A 14,689-nucleotide genomic window follows, 5' to 3' on the forward strand; every position below is an offset into this window, starting at 1 on the left:
AATTTATTATAATTTTTTGGTTGAATAAAAATATTTAAAATATTAATTTTTTTAAATAAAAATAATAATAAATTGATTTTTTATTTTTTTAATATTTAATAAAAATAAAATATTATAAAAACAAACAACTTAATACTTAATATTATTAAGCATTATTTAGTTTTTAGTTTTATTTAGAATTAAGTAAAATATATATAAACACTTAAAATAATTTTTCTAAATGGATTTAATAATAATGATTAATGATAATGAAAATGTAAAATGGTTATTTAATAAATATTATTAATATTATAAATTACCATCCATAAATATCAATTTTCAAGATTTTTTTGATTGATAAATATTTTTTTAACTTTAATAGTTATATCATTAGACATTGATAATTAATTTGAGATTGTGTGATGTTGTTGTTAACTTGTTAGAGTGGACTTTATTAAATTAAGTCCTTATTATTAAAATAATCAATCATAAGTTCATAACCACCCTTTAACAAATATATTTCCTTTTAAATTTTATTAATGTGTGGATCTAAGTTATTTTTTTAATATGGTGAATGTGAATATTTTTAATTACTATGATCTTTATTATTTTAATATTAAAAGACCGTGACTTTCTTAAATGATCATATGTTAGTTTATTTCATTATAATGTCATTTATTTAATTTATGGCAACAATTAGTTTAATCAATATTAAGAAATTAAGGGTATGTTTTGATGATGTTTTTTAAAATACAGAAAACTGTTTTTAAAAATTTTGTAAAACACACTTGAACTTGAGGCATTATTAAAAGATATATTATTACTAATTGAGGGCATTTTTGTCTATTTGCATACTACTTTTATTTCCACTTACACATAAAATAATTGTTAAGGGGGTGTTTGATTCTACCCTCCAATATATATAAGAGCAATAAATATTTAAAACTATATAATTTCTTAAGATGTGAAATGTTTTGATAATTTTTATTTTTTAAAGCATAGTGTGACAAGATGTTCTAAATGACCCTCCTCGTGGGTTTATATAGAGGTAGGTGCTGCACTAGCTTAGGAAAAGATTAAGTTGACGTTTGTTTTTTTTACTTAATTATAAATAAAATTTATATTTAACTTAATACTAAATAATGCTTAATATTATTAATTATTAAGTTGTTTGTTTTTTTAATATTTTATTTATATTAAGCATTAAACTATTTGTTTTTTTATATACTAAAAATCAATATCTTAATATTTTAATATATTAAAAAAATATAATTTAACATATTTCTAAAAAATTCAAAATAATAAAATTATTATAATAAATAATTTACCATTATCATCCCTACAAAAAAATAATAAATATATTTTTTTATATAATTAAAATAAAATATTTAAACTTAATCTTGATAAAACCTAAATCAAATTATTTTTAAATACTTTTTATTTTTTAAATACTTTTTTATATTAAGCATTATTCTAGTAATTTCACTCCCACTTTCCTCCTCTCTATCCTCCTTCTGGCCTTCCGTTGAAAAGCATATTAGGGTTTTGATTAGCCGTAATCCTCCATTTCGAAATTAGGGTTTTGTTTTCTCTCTTCTCCGGGGTTGGGGTATGGGATTTCTTCGTCGTCAATGGCGGGGGTGGAGGAATCATCTGGGGTTTGCATCAACGAGGTGCTAACAGACGACGAGCTCCGAGCGGTTTTGGCAAAACTGCAGAGCGACAAGGACAAGGAGGTCTTCGAGTTGGTTTGCAAGAGATGGTTGCATTTGTAAAGCACCGAGCGGAAGAAGCTATGCGCCAGGGTGGGGCCTCTCATGCTTCACAAGATGGCTGTGAGGTTCTCGAGGTTGGTTGAGCTGGACTTGTCGCAGTCCATTTCCAGATCCTTTTACCCCGGCATCACGGACTCCGATCTCAAGGTTATTGCAGATGGGCTTGGTTGTTTACACGTGTTTGGCTTGCAGCATAGGATGGGCTAGGGTTGGGCGTCGAGCGTCAGGTTGATTTGGGGAGGTTTAAAAAGCTTGCTTTTTCTATTTAGCCAAAAATTCAGTAATAAGTCATCAAAAACTAGAAAAACAAAGGGAGAATTATGTTTTGGGGGTAGATGGCCCCCTAATTTAACAAAAGGTCCATATAACTCTTCAAATTGAGTTGAAGGATATGAAATAGTAACGGACAAATATACCCTTTAAGAACACATATAAAATATTGGGATAACCGATTAAAAGGGACAAAAATCCCTCAATATTGTAAAACTAACCCCCCACTTATTTAAGTCTCAAAAATGACCCAACTCGGACAAAAATACCCCCTCAACTATCTTTTCAGCCCATTTTCCCTCCAACTCCAATTTTCCCCTGTGCTGTGTCTCTTCCTTACCCTGCAAACCCATTTGTTCCATCTGTTAACCTGCAAGAAAGAAATCACGAAGGACTTTTCCGTTTATTGCAAGAGAACAAAAAAGCAACACAACACAAGGAAAAAACAAAGAGTAAGTTTCATTGTTTCATTCTTTGATTTCAGTTTTTCGAACTGTACATATGAATCTTCATCCATGAAATGAGAAGAAACCCTAAGTGTCTTATTTTGGTTCCTTTTATTTTTTTTGAAATCAAACCCTATTTTTCATCTTTCTAATATTATGTGTTGATTCAGTTCATGAAAATGGAGGAAGAAAAAAATTCGGTGATGAAAAATACGAAACAAAATAGGTATAAAATTTTGAGAAAAAAGAGAAGTGAAAGAAATGAAGGTTTTGAAACCTCGTTATCGTCATAAAAAAATGAGAAGAAATCAACTGATTCAGTAAGCATTAATTTTCTACTTGAAATTTTGATTTTTAATTTTTTTTAAAAAATTTATCCCTTTTAATCGATTATCCTTTTTTTATGAATTTATTTTTCATGAATTGATAATCTAATTGTTGAAAATTTTCTCAGTGAGGTTATAGTCCAAGGTTTAAAGCAATATTTGAATGATTAGAAAAAACTAAACTTAACTACTATCAAGTTTACCATCAAAAGGTTTTGAAATTTTGTGTAATGAAGTTATTTGTTATGAATTTATAATGTATTTGAATATAATTTTTATGAAATTATTTTATCCAAATATTTAGAATTTTGATTTAAATATATATTTTAAGAAAAAACTAAACTTAACTGCTATCAAGTTCATTGTCAACAGGTTGCAATTTCAAAATGGTTTGGTTTTGTTTCAAATTTCAATAAACACTAGAATAAACAGGTTGTAATTGTTAGCACATTGATGTTGCCTTCTTCTTTTTCCGGAAGTGGCGAATAGAAAATCCTCATCTTTTTTCCCAAAAGTTTACCACAGTGGATACTATGTTTTGGGTATGTGTAGTTTGAATTTTAGTTATCATTTTTAATTTTTTGTAATAATGAATTTTATAATCTTGGTTATTTATTTATGTATGTTAACTTTATTCTATGTAGCAAAATGCTCAAGCAAGATGGATTAAGCATGGCAAGAAATGGAACCAATTCAAATTACCAGAGAATGACATTCTTATTGATTATGCCAATGATTTGCAACCTCTTTATTATGTCAAATGGCATGATGTTGACATTGTGTATGTCCCCATCAATGTTCGGGCTAGTCATTGCGTATTATGAGTTATCCACCTTCATCGAAGGATTATATATGTATATGAATCATTGATGGGCATCAATAATAATGCAAGATTGCAAGTTGCCATTAAACCATTAGCCAAATTGTTGTCGCATATATTAAATGCAATAGCATATTATGGGTTTCATGGTAACACAAAAGTTAACTGCCAAGAATAGGAAATTGAACGATTGCAAGATATTCCTCAACAGGAAAATGAGTAAGTGATCTTAAATTTACTTTCATATCTTATACACTTAATCTTTAATAATAGTCCTAACATTGATTATCTATGTACCATGCAGTGGTGATTGTGGCATGTTTGTTATCAAATATGTTGAATACTTAATGCACAACCATCCATTGAAATCGTTAATAAGTGCTCGAATGGATTGGTTTCTGGAAAAGATGGCAGCAGAGTTATTTTATATGAAATACTTGCCTATGTAATGAATTCATGTTGATATTTCACATTTTAATAATGTAGTTGGATGGTTTGTTATATGTAATTGGATAGCTTCATATATGTAGTTAGACATTTTGATAAATGTAGTTGGACAGCTTGATATATATGCTTGGATATTTTGATGAATGTTGTTCGATAGTTATGTATACAATTGACCTTTTAAACTAAACTTGATTGTTGTCAAGTTATTATGTGTGCAAACTTGAAGGTAGTTAAGTCCACAGTCTTTAGACAAAACTTGAACTTAACTATTGTCAAGTTGTTTTATGTACAAACTTGAAGGTAGTTAAGTTCACAGTCTTTAAACAAAACCTGAACTTAACTATTGTCAAGTTGTTTTATGTATAAACTTGAAGGTAGTTAAGTCCATAGTCTTTAGACAAAACCTGAACTTAACTACTGTTAAGTTGTTTTATGTACCAACTTGAAGGCAATTAAGTCAACAGTCTTTAGATAAAACCTGAACTTAACCATTGTCAAGTTGTTCTATGTACAAACTTGAAGGTAGTTAAGTCTACAGTCCTCAGACAAAACCTGAACTTAACTATTGTCAAGTTCCTTATCAATAAACGTGAGAACAGTTGAGTCCATAGTTTGAGAATAAACATGCAATTTTCATTCATACTTTATACATAACTCATCATAACATATATGTACAAAAAAAACAATTATCTCCATTTCTATGGGTATGCAAAAAAAAGGGATCATTATTACAATATTCATCTATGTGCTTATCCTATCACCTTATACAAAAAAAGTAACTTATATTTTCGTTCACATGGGTACCAAAAAAAACAAAAAAAAGCTCACTATTTCAATTTTCATTCCATGTAAGTTCATAGAGTGCCAAAGCTATCATGATATCAAGGGATTGGTCGTTTGCATGTTTTCCGATTATGCCCATATTGACCACATTGACTACAACGAGATGTGCGCTTGCCCTCTCCACCAGAAGGCATTCTTACTTTCCTTGGTCTTCCTGTTGGGCGTCTCATTTTAGGTGGTAACACAACTTTGTCACGAATATGATTAGGTACTACCCAATCTATTTCATTTCCAGTTGGATAAATACACTCTGAATATGAAGATAACAATGCTTTAGTAGTAAAATACTTGGAACACAAAGTGTAACATGAAATGTTGTAAAATCTACAAGCAGTAATAGCATGTGCACATGGAATATGATCAAGATCAAATTGTCGACATGTGCATGAACGAGTGTCTAAATTCACTTGAGCACTAATACCGACATAGTTAACATTACACTCCTTGGAGTTGATAGCTTCCACTAGATATGTTGCTGACATATTATACCTCGAATGAATTTCTCCATCAGCCCACATGGTAAGTTCAGTTGACATTGACATTGCTTGTTGTTGACGAGTCACAAACCATTTTTGAAGTAAGTTTCTCAATTCTTCAACCAATTACAAAACCGGAAGATCTCTAGCATTTTTCAACACAGCATTAAGGCTTTGAACGATCCCTGTCGTCATGATATTATATCTTTTTCCGGTAGAATATGAACATGCTCATCGATCAACTCCTATATCCATCAAATATCTTACTGCTCTTGGGTCAATCATCTCTAGTTGCCCAAATATAAAATTAAACTCTGAAACACGATAAGCATGGGCAGCATCATGGAACAACTTATGTACTCTCACCAATCAACCAACTACTTGCATGTCAATTGTCACGAGACATCATATCTAACCGACAAGTGTGTGTTGAGTAGAATTTCATTATTTGAAACATATTGGAAACCCCCAACTTGGTAGCACGAACTCGCCACTTGCATTCTTTATCAAAACATTCAACAAGCAATAACTTAGTAGTTGATTTAGTTGTTTTGAACTCAAACTTCCTTTTCAGAGCCATCATATACAACTTCCTTTGTAATTCTTTCTTACTTGAGTATATTTGGTGTTCTTCTAGATGGTCATCACTAATTCCACTAACTATAGGTTGTTGCATCATGTTTTGTCTTTCATTTGCTACATCTTCGATTATAGTGGGATTGTCATGTATGAAACCATCATTTGTATCAATTATGATCAAGATTTCTGCACTCTGAGCTGAAACAGTTCTGAATGAGCCAATTTGGGTCACTTGCTTATCATTAGTAGGGTTAGTATTCATCCTATAATCCTCCTCATTAATTGTAGTCTCGTTCATGTTCCAATCATGAACTTTATACCCTTCAAGTGACTCATTTTGAAATCTTGGTCCATTTTCACCATCAACAATAAGAGTTTCAACTAAATCACAATGAATGTATCTACTTTTATGCATCAACATTGAGTCCCCATTCAATTCTTTATCAATCTCGGAAGACATATGACATTCGAAATAAGAATTGCAAATTGATTTCTGATTGTGATTATCAATTCTCTTTTCAACTGTGATGCACAATGGAACAGGCAGCTTACCATTTGTACAATTTAAACCAATAAAGAATTTCACATCCCCATCATCAGTTAGTTGTATAGGACTTGTGGGTATGTTGGCATTGAATACACACTTCATTGAAAGAAAGCAATTTGTTGGATCTAGCTTCAGAATATGATGAACAACCCCTAATAACTCTTTATATGATATAGTTTTCGGGATCTCAATGCCTTTACCTTTACTTCCTTCGAAATAGAAAACATTTCTATCTCGTACCCATTCTCCTTCATATAAAAGCATTATTCCTACTTCAACAACCACTGAAATAACAAAATAATTCAATTAGTGGCATCAACAAACAATATTAGAATATTTTTTAGTTACATCATAGCATTAGCACCAATAAGTAGGTATTAGTTTTAAAAAACTCATTCATTATTAAATACATATTATTTCATTACACATATTTATTTTTTTAATAAACAACAAATAAATAACATTATTAATCATCTTTATTACTTCAAATAATACCAATAATGCTATAGAAATACAATGTATATAGTTATTAAATAAATTCAGACATTGTAACTCTAAACTATTTTAAACAATAAAAATATATTTATTTACTAAAAGATTGGTTATGTTGTAATTCATTTAATGTCAAGGGTAATTTGTAAATGATTCAACTCAAATTGAGTATAATTAAATAAAATAACAATAATATAATGTTACTATAAAATAACTATATACAATCTTAACTTACGTCAAGTTCAACTTAATATCCGTAAGGTTTTGGTATATAACTAAAAAATATAACTTTATATATTATATCAAAACCCTATTAACACATATATTTACATCTATATAAAGAACAAATATGCAAACAATACTAAAACCATCATTAAATTCCATAAGTTTTATTACTTACCATCATTTGATTTTTCCATGTGGACAATGTTTCTCCACACTACACTTTTTAAGCTGATTGTTTCTTTATTTTAATCCATTTTTTCATGGTTGTAAATGATATTAAAAAAATTATAACAATTTTAAACTTATTTAAATATTTACTACATCTCATTAAATGTTTGAAAATATTCAATAAATAAAACATGAAAGAAAAAAATATAGAAAAATGAAAATAAACGTACATTGTTTATCCAACCACAACTTAAAGCGCTTTAAGTTGAAGAAATCTGAAGAGAAACTGTGTGAGACTTGAAGAAATGCACTAAAAAAAGAGAAACGGAATAACAGGAGAAAATGAAAAAAAGGAGAAAGTGGAAGAAAGAATAAAAAAGAGGTGAATGAAGGGAAATAAAATTAGAATGGGAGGGAAAAAGGAGCTCATGTAGCTGAGGGGCATTTTTGTTTGGATTGGATCATTTTGGAGGCTATTAAAAGTGGGGGGTTAGTTTTACAATATTAAGGGATTTTTGTCCCTTTTGATCGGTTATCCCTAAAATATTTTATAAAATTAAGTTAAATAATTTTTTTTCAACATTTTTTTTTCAAAAATACGAAATTAAATAAAAGTAGTTTTCAAAAATATTAAATATAATATTTTTTTTCAAAAATATAAAATTAAATTAAAGTATTTAAAAAAATATTAAATTAAATAAATTTTTTAAATATTAAATTAAATAAATTTATTTTTTAAAAATATTAAATTTAAATAAAAGTATTTTAAAAATATTAAATTACATAAAAATATTTTTTTAAAATATTAAATTAAATCAAAAATATTAAATTAAATAAAAGTATTTTTCAAAAATATTAATTTTTTTTCTCAAAATCAATAAAGGGCATTTTTGGAAATACTGAAGGATGATATCCTTCAACTCAATTTCCATACTTTCATTAGGTCTTGGGCACAATTTGAAGAGTTACATGGACCTTTTGTTAATTTGGGGGCTCATCTACCCCCAAAACATAATTCTCCCAAAAACAAACCACCTAAATTCTGAAAGCAAATTGCTTTCAGCAAAAAGCTAAAAAAAAAAAACTGTTTTAAGTCTATGACAATTGTTTCTCAAGTGAAAAAATATCCTTTGATTATCAAGTGTTTAGTAATAATTTAGCATATACCCTTTTAACAATCTAATACTTCTAATTAAATCACTTAATCACTTTATTTCATGGTATAATAATTTAAGGAAGATTGTGTTAATTATGTTAAATAAAAAATAAATTAAATTAAAAACATAATCTAATATAAAAAAATGCTACTTGCTTATTTCGATACAATTCTTATTTTTTATTTTTAAAAAATATAAATGAGAAGTAACTTATAGATATAAAATATAATAAGTTTTATTTCAACAAATCACATCCGTTTAACTTCCTCATTCATTCACTTAAAAAAATAAAAATAAAAATACTTGTTTCTTCCTAAATAAAACAAAAAATATTTATTTATTACTTTCATAAATATCATATCTTAGTACAATTGGTGCACTGAAATTCCTCGAACTTGTATAAATATACTAAAGCCTAAATACATAATAATCTTGTCTAGAAAAACAAGAGAAATGACCACTATGGTAAGTTGTATTCAAGTTGTCATCTTTTCATATTAATATTAATGTGTTTAGTTGTTTAAGTTTAAAAATAGTAATTATCTATCAAATTTGAATAAAGTTTAATCTAAAAAAGAAAAAAATATATGAATGAAAATTTTCTAAAATATCTAATTAAATCTAGACCAAATAAAAGAAACCAAAAAAATAAAAAATAAAAAAAATCACCTGTTCAATTTCAAATCTATTAAAAGAAAGCAGAGGTTCTCTTACTTGACTAAAAGTTCATTTAATAGTAATTTTAGGAAACGTTTCTAACCTTTGAGTTACAAACGCTTCCTAAAATCACTGCTAAACATACTCTAAAAGTATGTGTGAAATCAAGGTTTGGTTAATTTATGTTTTAATGATAACAAAATAAGGTTTAGAATTAATGATTATATTCAAGTGTGATTAGGTAAAACGATTTCCAAAATGACAATCACAAAGACAAATCAAGTCAAAGAGAAATCATTAAGAATGATAATACCTCAAAGAGAAGTATTTTTCAAGACTCGAACTTTATAAGAACTCTTTGTAAAGTTGTTGGTGCACTATGATTTTCATATATTACATTATTTACTTATGCACCAAAATCATCAAATAATTATTTTGTTTTAAATATTTTAAAATCGGATAATTTCATATTTTCAACCAAAACCTTGTGTCAAATGTTTTTCAAATTTGTTTAAAATGTTTTAAGTTGAAAGTTGGTTATTAAGCTAAAAACGGGAAATATGAGTTTGCATCATTTAAAGTATTGATATTATTTTTCATAAAAATCATCAATAATGCACAAATTAGTTACTTTAAAAAATTTACTATTTTCTGCTTAGGAATGCTTAGTTTTAATAAAGGTCAATGTTAAGACATATTTATTGTTATTTGAGCACACAAATCCTATCTTAACATGCTTAAGACCACAAAAAAATAAAGCATGAACCTAGTGGAAGTGTCAATGTAAATATATTAATAGAAGAACACAAAAAATAAAGCAAACCACACAAAAGGTACATAAGGTTTTTATGCGTTAGACCAATCATGTTTACCTCCATAAATGAGAGAGAACATAAGCCCTTTGTATCTCTATGTTGAACCATGAACCCTATTATTCCACTAGATATTTCTCACGTTCCATCACTTTTATACCCTAGTGAGCTCTTTTGCTCCATAAGGTGTCTATCGCTCTTCCTTGTATCTCTATTTCATCTCTCTCTAATAACTTTACCTAGTATATTTAAAAAGATATTCCAACTAGCTTTCCTTATTCCACAAGGACTCTAATTACAATCACATATTAATTTAGGGACTATTTTATATAATATTTTTTATATAAAAAGGAGCATATTCTAAATAAAAATTTGAGATACCTCCCTAACAATCTTCATCTTGAATCAAATTTCATTAAGTCAATTTTCAATCTCTCCATGATTTACAATTTCCTTATGTGCATCGCTCTCCTCATGTGTCACTGTTCCCTTTGTGCACCACATTCTGTTGCACATTATAATCTTCTTGTTTCTTGTATCACATTTTGATAAGAGAATAATTGATTTCACCCTAACTAAAATTCTTTTTTGTAATCATCTTTTGTGTTATATTATTCTTTACTCTTCTAAGACTCTTTTAGACATCTTTAACCAAAGCTCTTCCAAACATCTTCAACCAAAGATTCCTTCAGGCATCTTCAACTAAGACTCTCCCTGACATCTTTAACCAATGCCTTGATATCACTTGTTGTGCAAGTGAAATGTAAACATATTAAAGGAAAATCACTAAAAAATAGTCAATTGGCCAATCAATTCATCGATTACTAAATCGGTAGACGTTGACAAGGTGAACCAAGTGGCCACTTTGGTCAAATTGTTTTTGTCAACAATACAAAAACTAAAAAATTATTACATAAATGACTTTTAATGACTTGGATCGGCTTTGAAAAGTTAAGATTAAAAAAAGCCTTTTTTTTTAATGATGAAAATGCATATCAAAATATGAGTTTGTATCATTTAAAGTATCGATATCATTTTTCATAAAAAGCATCAATAATGCACAAATGAGTTACTTTAAAAAGTTTACTCTTTTCTGCTTAGGGATGCTTACTTTTTATAAAGGTCAATGTTAAGACATATTTATTGTTATTTGAGTACACAAATCCTATCTTAACATGCTTAAGACCATCAAAATCTGATTTATATCTTCAAAAAATCTTCTTTTACTTTTCCTAAGACCTTTTAAATCCTAACTTGACACGCTTAAGATTTTTTTTTTTTTTTTAACAAAACTTGTATTTGTTAATTTTCTTATAAATATTATTTTTATAAAATATTAACAATTTATTTTTACTAAAACATTTAGATATTTTAGTTATTTTGGATCTTCATTTAGTAATGCTATTAATTTAGCATTGTATTTAGATGCATTTCTTTTTCTTTAAAAATAAATAAATAAATAAAAAGTAAACCTCAATACAAAAAATATAAATTTACCTGATATATTTAAAAAAAATTAAATTCGAGGCAATAAAGGTTTTTTTTATGCCTTAAATTTTATAAACAATTTTTAAAACCATTATTTTTTTTAACATAAACCTTTAAAAATATCCTATAAAAAAAGTTATTACTCTTTTTTTATTTTAAAAACAAAAAATAAGAAATTTATTGAAACACTTGTAAGTTATTTTTTTTTATATTTGTATATATTTATTCATATTAGGTGATTTGAGCTAACCCTATCAATAATCAACAAGAATATTCACTTTTATTTAATTTTAAATATTATAATTCAAATATTGCTCCTCCTAACAATTTTTTTTTTTTTTAGATTCAAACTATTCATTTTCTTATTTTACAACATTATTATTGTAACAATTTGTATTCATCATGTAGATATTATCCGTTTTCGATCATTTTTCTCACGATTTTAAAACACGTTTATATGGTAAAGAAAAACTCATACATATGCAATATTAGGAACTTTTTTTCCGGATATCACAATTATTATTATTATTATTGTTATTATTATTATTATAAAATGAATTTGGAAAAAGACGGGATATAATAAGTGTAAGTGGGTAAGTAGCACTTGAGACATAAAATTTAGTTAGTTAAATAATGATTGAACAGGTGGACCGTTGGACTAATGAATCCCACTGCCTTGGCTCCAACCACTGACCACTAAGCACTAATCAAAAAAGTGTGCTGGCTGCTGCAAACATGCATGGGCCTTGTAAAATAGCTGTCCAATCCAACAAACTCAGAAAAACACATTGCTCTTTATCCTAGTTGCCGAGACTCGAGAGTCAAGGTCCGTATAAGCAAGAAGACACCCTGTCCTAACATGTAGGCCACCACCCACGGTCCCACCCTTCACCTATTCATTCCTGCTTGCTCACGTTATGCCCAAAATTCCGGAAATGGCCATAAAGGAAATGCCCACATCAACCTACCACGCAAAAAAGGAAAAAACAAGGAAAACGATTTGATTTTAATTTCATTTCCATTTAAAAGGTTTAGAAAAGTAAAATGTTGTTTGTTTTTTTTAGAACTTAAAACTTAGTTTAATAAGGCTAAGTATTAAGTACTTTTTTTGTTTTTTTTAAAAAAAGCAAATGATTATTCATTTGCTTCCAAAAAAAAATAAGGAATTTTTTGGGAATCCTACAACATTCATTCGTTTCTTCTTTTTCTTTGATAGATGATAAGAGTTTTATTTGGGTTTGAATCCTATTGGAGGTCCATTAGAGATTAGAAATTATTGAAAAAACAACAAAATATTGTCCCATGAAAACAAAGAAATAGTTAATATATTCAACATGATTACATTACAAAATACTTATATATTATTTTAGCATTCACGTTTTTTTTAAAAAAAATTAAAAATTAAGTAATAAATTAACAAAAAGTAAAAAAAAAAAAAAAAAACCACAAACTTTCAGCAAATTGTTAACAAATCTTAAAAAATCATAATTTTTTTAAAACTATCTAAAAAATAAAAAATTTAAAAATTTGAAGATATAAAATAAATTCATGTTTTTATATAAAAGTTATTATATTTTATATACAAATTATTATTATTTTATATTTTTAAAAATAAAAAATAAACAATGTATCCAAATAAACATTAAAATTTTTATTTTACATTCAAGTATTAAAAATAAGATTTAAAATGGATGAGAATTGAATATTTTTTTTTTAAAAAAATAAAGAAACCTAAATGAAGCTTTAGAAAATTCCATAACTCAACCCATTAAGACCATATTAGGGCTTGAAGATTCCAATACAAGAAATCATGTATATGATTGGCCAATGAAAGAAGAAAAGAAAAAATAAAAAAAAAAAAGACAGAAAAGGAAAGAGTAGTCCAAAATGCATGTGGGGAGGTTTTTGGCTGGTTCAATGCACCCAAAGAAGCCACCATACATTCCCTGTCTAGCCCACATGAAGCAAACCCTACAAAAGTGTCCACATGGCCATATGATTTTTCATTAATTTTTATTTTATTTATTTATGTTGCTGGGGCACCATATGATTACTTGCCAAACCCATCCACATGGGGAGTCAAATCATTTGTCAACTGTCATTGCTCAATTTTTCATCATGGCCCATTAATAATCTTTGAAAGAATTCATGTTTTTTTTTTTGTTAAATATTTCCCTAATTTACTGTTTTTTCCTCCATTAATATTCACTGTAATACTTTAGTAAGTCTTCCCAATTTCTACCCTTTCCCACCCTAATAATAGAAATATTTTACTAATTTACTATTTTTTTCTCATTATTTCTGTTTCACATCGATTCTATATTGCTCTTAGTCTAAGAAAATGTTTTTGAAAAAAAAATGTAGATGTTGGATAAATTTTAAAAAACACTTTTAAATATTTAAAAGATTATTTATATTATTAGAAAATCATTTATAATGTTTTTTTTATAAACATACTAAATTTTATTAACAATGATTTTAAAAAGCATTTTTGAAAAAAAAATTAAATGTTTTGTTAAAAATCACTTTGAAAAATCTATAAAATTATTTATAGGGTTGAAAAATCACTTGTAATGATGCTGAATAAACGTACATTTAATAGTGATTTTAAAAAATGTTTTTAGTTTTTCTAACATTTGAAATTTTTATTTTTTAAGTATTAGAAATGTTAAAAATATTTTTCAAAATCATTACTAAATGCATTATAAGATAATGTTTAGTAATGATTTTAGGAAGTGTTTCTAACTTTTATAATACTTTTAAAATACATTTTTAAGCCTTACAATTTTGGAAACACTTTATAAGATCACTATCAAACACACTCTAAGAGTATATTTGACAATGATTTTAGTATTTCTAACATTTAAAAATATTTATTTTTTTAAATATTAAAAATATTAAAAACACTTCTTATAATCACTGTCAAATACATTTTAACTATTCTTTTAAAAACACTTTTTTACAAATCATTTTCACTAAAAATATTTTAAATAAAAATACCACCAAATACACTCTTTATACATTATTTTCCTAAAAAAATGCTTTCAAATGAAATATTTCAAATAAAAACACTACGGAATTCACTCTAATATTTCCTATATTACTTTAATAAAGTTTCCTGATTTCTAGCCCTTTCCTCCCTAATTATGATCCTTGACGTTGGCAAAAAAATATGAAAAAGT

This window comes from Vitis vinifera, chromosome 19 (genome assembly GCF_030704535.1).
Source record: "Vitis vinifera cultivar Pinot Noir 40024 chromosome 19, ASM3070453v1".
NCBI lineage: Eukaryota > Viridiplantae > Streptophyta > Magnoliopsida > Vitales > Vitaceae > Vitis > Vitis vinifera.